Genomic DNA, 9,070 nt, shown 5'->3' with positions numbered 1-9,070 from the left:
TGCCAAAACTGACATTTCCTAAAAATGTCATTGCACTAGCATTGATAAATATAATTTTTGAGTTCTATGGAGTCTCTGCATATTCAGTGTGCTAAGAGACAGCAACAAAAATTCAAACTCACATTCTTTTTGCTGAGCTGTAGGTGACATTAACTCATCATTTCAGATTACATCTGTTTGTCTTCTTGATTGGAGGTACAAAAGTATTTATACCCCCTGGAATGTTTATCATGTCAAGTTTGAATGGATTTGATATAATTTACCAACACAGAACAGCAATGAAGTCAAAGAAGGTTTTTAAGTTTGTTTGTTTGTTTGTTTGATTTTACAAGTAATCCTCCGAAATAAAATCTAGTGGATCAAATTGTCTTTAAAAGGCACAGAATTAGAAAATGGACTCCAGGTATATAGTGGACACTGAGTAGGTTTAAAGTGGGGCTGGATTACAAAACCTGTTGAACATCTCAAAGTCACTGCAACCAAAAGCAAAAGTAAGTTTTTTTTAAATTTGTGGCCTACATGCAGGTTGCTAACACACGATTCCTAAACACATATGCAAGACACACTTTATAGTTTTTTTTTCATTTGTTTTTTTCAATCCCAGCAATTATGCACCAATGTGTTGGTCTATCACATAATCACATCAAATCTCAAAAACATTGTTTAAGTCTGTGGTTGTGATGTGACTAATTTTTAAAAAATGGGGCGTGAAAACATTTGGATGGAACTCTGACTGATTCATCAAAGCTAACACGTTCACCATATGCTGAAACACCATTATGCTACAGAACCGCTGTGTACGCATAGAAAGTCATCACATCTCCGCTGGCCGAGGGTTTCAATAACAAATGTTATTGAAGCATGATCTGTACAATATGTTACATGAACACATGAAGAGATGTGCTGTGTCTGCTGCTGTACAAAGCAGGAGACGGTTCAGCTGAACTCACAGGAGAGCAGTGCAGTCTCTCTTTCAGCAGGGTTCCAGGTCAAGGCCTGTGACGGAATGTAAAATATAACAAGGCTCACCAGAGTTTCTGCACGTTTCTCCAAGCGGGTCCTGCTGCACACACGTCGGAGTGTATGTGTCATTCCTGTACGGTCTGGTCAGGGTGTAAATCTGAGGCACCTTGAGTCAACAGAGACATGTCGCTGGTCTCAGCAAAGCTGAAACTGCTTCAAATTCAGATATTTTTGCTTCAGAACAGGCTCAAAATCAACAGCTAAGAACTTTTTACAAATATAACTTTTGCCTGGTTACATTTTTAGCCACAGGGGTGGGGAAAGTAATTTAATTGTCTTAAAGTGATCATACACAGGCACTGACGTGTGAGTCTAAAATAGCTATAAACGAATATTCGATCAAATGTTTTGATCAACAAACAAAATATTGTACAATTTCATATTACGCTCTTTATCACGTTAGCAGAGGCAACCAGATGAGCTCATACATGTTTGAAACCTCATGTGTATCGCTGATTTTACCAATACAAAAACCATGTGTGCAAAGATGTCTGGATGTTTTGATGTGAGCACTAAGTTGTCAGAATGAATGTGTCTGGCCTGGACTGCAAAAGAACAGGGTGTAGTTAAAGAGGACTGAACATGGATACGATCCCCATGACTGTTGTGGTGCATGAAAGGCTGAGACGTCCTTGAGCAAAAACACAATACGGAGCACAATTATCAGGAGCGTTGTCTGGATCACACACTGCGGAGTGGTTTGCTTCTCTTTGTTTGTGAGATCAAAAATCGGCAATAGTCAACAGTAAAAATCACAAAAGAAATAATAGTCAAACGAGAAGGGCAACCTGAAACGGGGCCGAGTGCAATGGTTCAAGTGAGCCACAGTTTACAGTTGGTCCCGAATATGGTCAAAATTGAGCAAATTCATCAGTACTAACCCTGAAATCATCACCAAAAAAACCTCTGCAGCATTCCTGCATCCAACTTATTCGCAGAGTTGTTGCAAAGGGACACTTGTATCGACTCAAATCCCCTTTTTCCAACAACAATGACAAAGTAATAGACATGTTTATACAGAAATATGTATGTAAGATACAGGCAAAAAAATGCAATGTAATTCCTACCTACTTCCAATCAGATTTAGTTTTACAAGCATCAGTTTTGTTGTATAAAATCCCTAAAGGTATTGTGCTAATTGTTAGTCACTCAGGTTAGTTTAATGTAAGGGATGTATTACTATTTACGCTGATGATACACAGCTCTACATTACATAGTCACTAAGTTGACTATGAACTCATTGAAGTGCTGAGTAGATGCATAGAGCAATCAATGTATGAATGTGCCATAACTTCAGCTGAACAGGAAAACATTGAGTAATTATTTTTGGAACAAAAAACAAATGATCAAGAGTCAACACACAGCTTCAGCTTCTACAACTACAAATGACTAACCAGACCCAAAATCTGGGTCTGATGATGGACCTGAATCTTCAGAGACACATAAAGACGAATAGAAAGTCGGCCTTCTATCACCTGATAAACATTCCCAGGATTAAAGGTCTAATGTCCCAACAAGATCTTGACAAATTCATCCATGCTTTTTTCTTTATTTGAACAGATTACTGTTCAGTTTTTGTCACAGGTCTGCCTGAAACATTGATCAGACAACTGCATCAGACCCAGAATGCTGCTCACTAAAACCAGGAAGACTGAGCACATCACCCCAGTTCTAATGTACTGGCTCCCATTAGCTCAGAGAATAACTTTAAAATGCTGTTGTTAGTTTTTAAATCGCTGATTGGCTTTGCAACAAAATACATTAAAGCTGCTGTTGTGTCAACCTTTCAGACCTCTCAGGTCTTCCTCTTTCTGGTTCTGCTCTGCATCCCCAGAACCAGAACCAAACACAGAGAAGCAGCATTCAGCTTCTATGCACCACATATCTGGCACAAACTTCCAGAAAACTGCAAAAAGCTGAAACATGGAGTTACTTTAAATTAAGACTTAAACCCCATTTGTTTAGAGTTGTCTTTGATTTATAATCACTGGAACATTATAAACTATAATCCGTTTCGTTTTCCTTTACTTTGCCAGCTTCGTTTTATGTTCCTGTTGCTTAAAATGTGCCAAACAAATCACTTGCCTTGCCTTGTTGGAAGGCTGTTTCTGTCTAAGAAATGGCTACTGTTCTAAAGAGCTGCTGTACAACATGCTTTTGCATTGATACTGACCCTACAACCCGCTTTTAAAAAGACCTGCACTATAAACAGCCTTGTCCTTGTAACTTCCCATACATAAATGCAAAGGAATTGGAATCATCTGCTTTTGGGAAAGGTTGACGTTGTCAAAGCGCCCAAAGACCCAGCTTAAAATTGGTACTTCACCGGTGCCACAGTGAAAGCTTTGCATTGCTATGTAGATTGTTCAACTGTGAATGGACATCTCCGAATGAACTAAAAGGTCAAGTGGGTTTTCAAAGACAGAGCCAGACAGAGGCAGACCCCCCACACTACATCATCCATTCCATTCTTCTTCTCCTGCCCCATTCATAAACCCCCTCTGTGGTCACAGTTTGCCTCTGTTGGTGGAATCTTTGTCATTACAAGAGCCAGAACTAAATGTTACCACCTCCCACTGAGTGGCAATGCCACTGCATGATGGAGATGAGATGTAGAAAGCGCATCATAAAAAATCCCCCTGCTTTATGCTAATCACTGCCCTCCTCATTCCAGAGTTGTTCTCTGAGCCTCCGTGCCTGTGGACAAAAAATTTAAGAAGTTCACTTTTAGTTCTTACTTTTTTTTTGCTCAAAAATACTTTTAAGTCCTTGTTAGCATACCTAACTTTTCGTTCACTGCCAGCTGTGGCAACGTAGTTCCACCGCTGTGGAAGATTCTGAGAAGCCAGATGTTCAGATGTGGTGCAGCCAAGAATCTTTTCTACTTTAGCGAGATCTTTGTCCGGACAGCTGTTTGCTATTCATTCCTACTGCACATCTGATATGGGACTATGTGTTTTAATTCTTAAAAGTCCTAGTAATATGACTCCAGTGAGCTCTGTTACTCTTGTGTCTGAAGCCAATGAAAATTTTCCCACAAAAAGTCTCCAAAAGTGTACAATTTAAGTGTCTTCAGAGGTCAAACAGAGACACCAATCTGCTATCAATGGTGCTCTAAAATAGATGAACCCTACCACCACAGACTGGGAGACTCTTGTCATGGCAACTCAAATAACAACGGCTAATTCAGGCAAACAGATAATGGACAAAATTAAAACCTGTGAGGGGACGAGCAGAAAGACAGTTGGGGAGGTTTGAAGACTGACAGAAACTGTTGCTTTTCCACAAATGTCTGCTTTCCTGGACCTTTTTGTGAACTAAGTCCATTGCGTACTAAAAATCTTTTACTGTACTGTATGGGGCAGTGCTTCTTTGTGCACAACCAAGCTTGTTTTTCACCAATTTGCTCATGGCTCGTTGGGTTTGGTTGCTCCTCCAAGATGCTGTGATCCCACTCCTGAGTGGTCGCATTGTTTTTATCCAAAAATGTAAGCGAGCCCACCGCCTTCGACAAGAGCCAGTCCAATGCAGGAAGGGTCTCAGGATGTGTCTCTTGAAACATGACGGATAACTCTTGGTAGTTTCAACCTCTACTCTATTAAGAGCAATCAGAAGTGGGCTTCTTCTGAGAAAACGCATTAACATCCGTCTTCTGCAGTCCGATCCTGGCACTTCCCAAAAAACTCCAGTTTGTCTTGATCTTGTTCTGAAAGACAAAGGGCTTCTTTGCTGCTCTTCTTGACAGAAACTCTTCTACCTGCTGCCATTGTTAACAAAGCTCTGCACTGTTGGAGGCAGTGAAATCATCTTCTTGTGATGACCTTGTAGACGCTGTATCTTCCTGGACGCCCTTAGTCTGCCTTCTCTCTCTTGGGCACAAAGGTTATGGGGTGCAATCGTTGCGGCAGTAACATCACATCACTGCCTGTTAAGCCTTTTCTGTGCAAAGCAACGATGACTGAATGAGTTTTCTTGGAGGTAACAGTTGACAAAAGGAAGGTTACTTTGAGCAGCCCTCCCTTTTAAGCTAACGGCTCATCACAGTGACGCCTTGGTCAGCTGTGTTGTGCTCATCAACGCTTTCACTGACAGGACGGTTTAAAAGCTGCATGTGGCTTCACCAAAAAAAAGAAAAAAAAAACACACAAGTAAATGAGGCTTTTGTGCTTACGTTGATTTCATTATCTTTGAAATGTATTACCCAATTCCTGTTCACAGCAATCTAAAAGTTGTAATTGTAAAGTTGAAAGGGTAAAGTCGAGAAACGTTTTTGGCCATGCATGCAAAATTGGGATTTAAAAAAAAAAAATAAAAATTAGGAAGTTGTTTCTGGATTGCCTTCATTTTATATATATATATATATATATATATATATATATATATATATATATATATATATATATATATATATATATATATATATATATATGCGTAAAACCTTGAAAATTGCAAGTGCTAAAAGAGACCAACAAATTTTGATGTCCAGCAATGAACTAACATTACCAGCTTTTAATGTGCACTGGCATTAACCCTCCCTGTGATACTCTGCATGGCTCAGTGTGACGTAGTGGGAATTTAAGTCCAACACTCGCTCACGTCCAAATTTTCACTTTTACTGGCTGGCGGACTTTTTGCAGATGAGAACCTGGAAACAAAAAAAAACATGGCAGGAGGATACATGAGGTAGTTGGTGCTGCTGGTAGAAGGGAGGTGGAGGGGGGTGGGGGCTATACATATAAGCATTTCTGTCCTCCAACTTCAGTAGTCATACCCTGGCAGTCTGAAGCCCAGAGGCTTATGTGCGCTGAAGGACCCTTGCTGAGAGAAGAAATGTCGCGTGAGGCTTGTTGTAAGCCCTAATGGAGGGCAGCCATGGAATGCCTTCCTGTGTTAGGCAGTAAAGTGCTGAGTGCTGCAAGCAGCTGAAAACTGATGAGTCTGCGCTTTTGCATGACTCTATACCAAGCACAAAACTGCTACTTTTCTACGTTTGTTTTTTGATGTTACCTTCACCAGACAACTACTTTGGGCTAAATTATGCCACAGGAAAGCACCGGAGTGGGATAGCACCTCCTGACCGCACTCTGCATGGGAACTGCCCCCGGGGGAGGGGGAAAGATTAGGATCTCTGCACATTTCTGTTTGTGTCCACTCACAAATAGAGAAAAGTAAAGAAGAGAGTGTTTGTTGTTCCTCTGCTTTTGACATGTGCATCTCAAAAAAAGTGTTAGGAATTGTTATTGAAACTGGGTAAATAAAATAAAATAAAATAAAGAAAAAAGTGAATTCCTCATTACAAATCCGGCATCATTTAGTGCTGACGGTGCATATTCGAGGAATTAAACGGCATCAAGAAACAATATTCCTGGTTAGTAGGAAGCAAATTCCATGTGTGGGATGGATTTTTTTCCCCTTTTTTGTGCATCATGAATAAATGTCAGGAATGCTCAGGCATGAAACAAACAGATGGGCATTCCTCATGTGGGTTATACAGTACAGGAGCCAAAAGTGGTAGGCTATCTGGACGCTGAGAGATCCCAGTAGGTGGAGAGAGGAAGCGAATAGGTCAAAGTGTGACAGATGTCCATTTAGATGAGCACAGATGTTCATAATAATGCCGGTGTGGTTGTCGTAAACTGGGAACCCCCCCCCCGGTGTCAAGAACAAATCCAGACCCACAATAACAATAAAATTATGTCATCTGTATTGATGACATTAGGTTCTGTTTATAATTTATAAACACTAAATGCATTCCCTTCAGTAGAGGACTTTCTTGACATCTTTATTTAGTGTAAATGCAGATTAGTTGGACTCTGAAGTTAAAAAACCCCCCCGACAGGTCCTAATTCATGACAGTATTTTAATGCTATTGTTTTAACCTTTAAACTTTTGTCAGATCAGCATTGGGAGATTATTTACATATGAAATGAATGTAGGGGACAATACACAACCAATGATCTGCCTTCAAGTGAGAACAGACCTTTCCATTTTCCACTAAGCTGTCTGATTTAAAATGTAAACATAAGCGTAGCATGCAAATGTAACGTAGCAGTTTAAGCTAACTGTCTGCCAGTAGATTTTTTTTTTAATCCATAGCTCATGTTTTTGCATTTCAAAGTCAATAGTGCAAATAGTGCATTTGAAGTGTATAAAATTTGCTCAACTAATAAGGGCTGCTTGAGCTGGCCGACAACACTCGGTTACAAAAGCATTAAAAGTCGCCTCCAAACTTTTAATAACCACAAAAAGTAAAACAGTGACAAAGACCCAGAGAAGGCAGGGAGTTTATAAGCCCTGGAAGTAGACAGCAGCTGGCAAACTCCTCAGCTCTAGTTCAAAATAAAGAATCCCAAACCTGCTCCTTCTTCATTTAGCAATTATTTTCTAAAACACAGATATGGGTTTCTGAAACACAAATACCGGGTTTCCCCTAAAGTGTCAGTAAAATCTCATCTCCTTGACATGGACGCGATGTCATGTCTCGACTATCTTGTGAACTGGACGTATTGCCACACCCCCATTTTTAACTTCACAAAAAGCTTGACGGTATCCCTTTAAGACCATGCCGCGGTCTCTCGTGTGAGTGTTTATAACCCACGTGAGACATCAAATTACGCGCTTCTACGTTTAATTCCTTGATGGAACCTTCCCATTGGCTCAGAAAATATACCAAGGAATGACGCAGCGCTCCCCATAAATTGTATTTACTCTTAACCGAGCTCCAGACGTTTTTCTTTCTGAAGACTTATAAATACTTTTCGAGCCAGGTGAAAAACATTTTTAAAAAAATAAAAATTAAAATGAGTATAATAATTACAATGAATGAATGATATTAGTTCTCAAACTCCAATCAATATATTATAACAGGTAGCGGTGGATAAACGCGAACCAGCTCACCAAGCGACCTTGTATTTGAAAATCCTTTATATCAGACCCGGGCTATTATTCAAATACACGAACTAACCTTTAAATGATTTAAACAGACAAGATATCAGAGCAACTGGTACGTTCACATAACTAATTAAGCTGATAAAAATTTCTCTCTTATTTTTGGTCATCTTCTGTTTGACATTTATCAGTCATTCGGCATCAGGGTCTCTCCACCGCAGTGACCGCCTACCTTGTCGCAGCTGCTGTCCGCTAGTTGGTCTGCAGAGGGGATGCGGTCACCTCCGTCAGCTCTGGTTGAGGTCCACCAGGGAAGAAAGTGGCAAAAAAGTTTGAGCGGCAGTGATTCTCATGAATCCGCTCAATATTGTCCTCATAAATAATAATAATACTATTATTATTATTAATTAAAAAAAATCAAAAGCAATCCTTGTCCTCGGGAAAAGGAGACACTGTTTGTCTTTTAACTAATCAGTCGGGAGCCACATGCATCTTTGGTGTGTACGAATTCAAACATCTTGTCAGTCAGCTTTAGCATTGTTTATATGTAAAAAAAAAAAAAAGTTTAAGTCAAATCAAAACTGTAAAAAAAAATATATACATAAATAATCTTCATCTGCTTTGGATAGGTTCAGTCATATTTCAAGAAAAGTTTATAAAAGTTCATCAAGAAAGAGAAAAAAGTAAGAAAACTTCATAAAAAATGAATTAGAATTTTTTTTAAAAAAGAAGAAGAAGTGACTTTTTGGTAATTAAATCTCTGCAGCCAGCTTCAGCTCTCTTGGGGAGCATCAAGGTAAGTATTTCAGTCTCCTCAAGCATCCAGGTTACACAGAGTGGCCAAAGTCTCTCTCAGCCGCTGTTTCAGCTGTCTAATTCCTTCCAGACGGGATGCGTGTGTATGTGTGTCTGTGTGTGGAGCCTCCTTTATGACTGCTGTGGCTCGAAAACTTTTTTTTTTTTTTTTTTTACCGGGCTGAAACAGATTGGCGTGTTGTTTTTATGTGGGGGGGGGAAGGTTTTTTTTTTTGGGGGGGGGGGGGGGGGGGGGGGATGGAGGAGCATGGGTTGAATAAAAAGGCGGCAGAATAAGAAAGAGGACCCTTCGAAACGCACTTAGATTCCCATAGGTGGCGACACAATAGATGCATGCAACCCA

At 39.9% G+C, this 9,070-nt stretch overlaps 1 protein-coding gene across 1 annotated transcript in view; it reads right to left on the bottom strand.

The window, feature by feature from the left end:
- has2 (hyaluronan synthase 2) overlaps window positions 1-8,278 on the bottom strand; it is an 18,075-nt gene extending 9,797 nt beyond the window's left edge. The window contains exon 1 of the mRNA XM_015041583.1: window positions 8,144-8,278. The gene's annotated coding sequence lies outside the window, so the exon portion shown is untranslated. The remainder of the gene's footprint in view (window positions 1-8,143) is intronic.
- Between the last annotated feature and the right edge of the window lie 792 nt (window positions 8,279-9,070).

Source organism: Poecilia latipinna, unplaced genomic scaffold, assembly GCF_001443285.1.
Source record: "Poecilia latipinna isolate Pla-1442-1.1 unplaced genomic scaffold, P_latipinna-1.0 Scaffold558, whole genome shotgun sequence".
NCBI lineage: Eukaryota > Metazoa > Chordata > Actinopteri > Cyprinodontiformes > Poeciliidae > Poecilia > Poecilia latipinna.
Note: the sequence above shows the minus strand (reverse complement) of the source record. Positions and strands in the feature narration are given on the sequence as shown.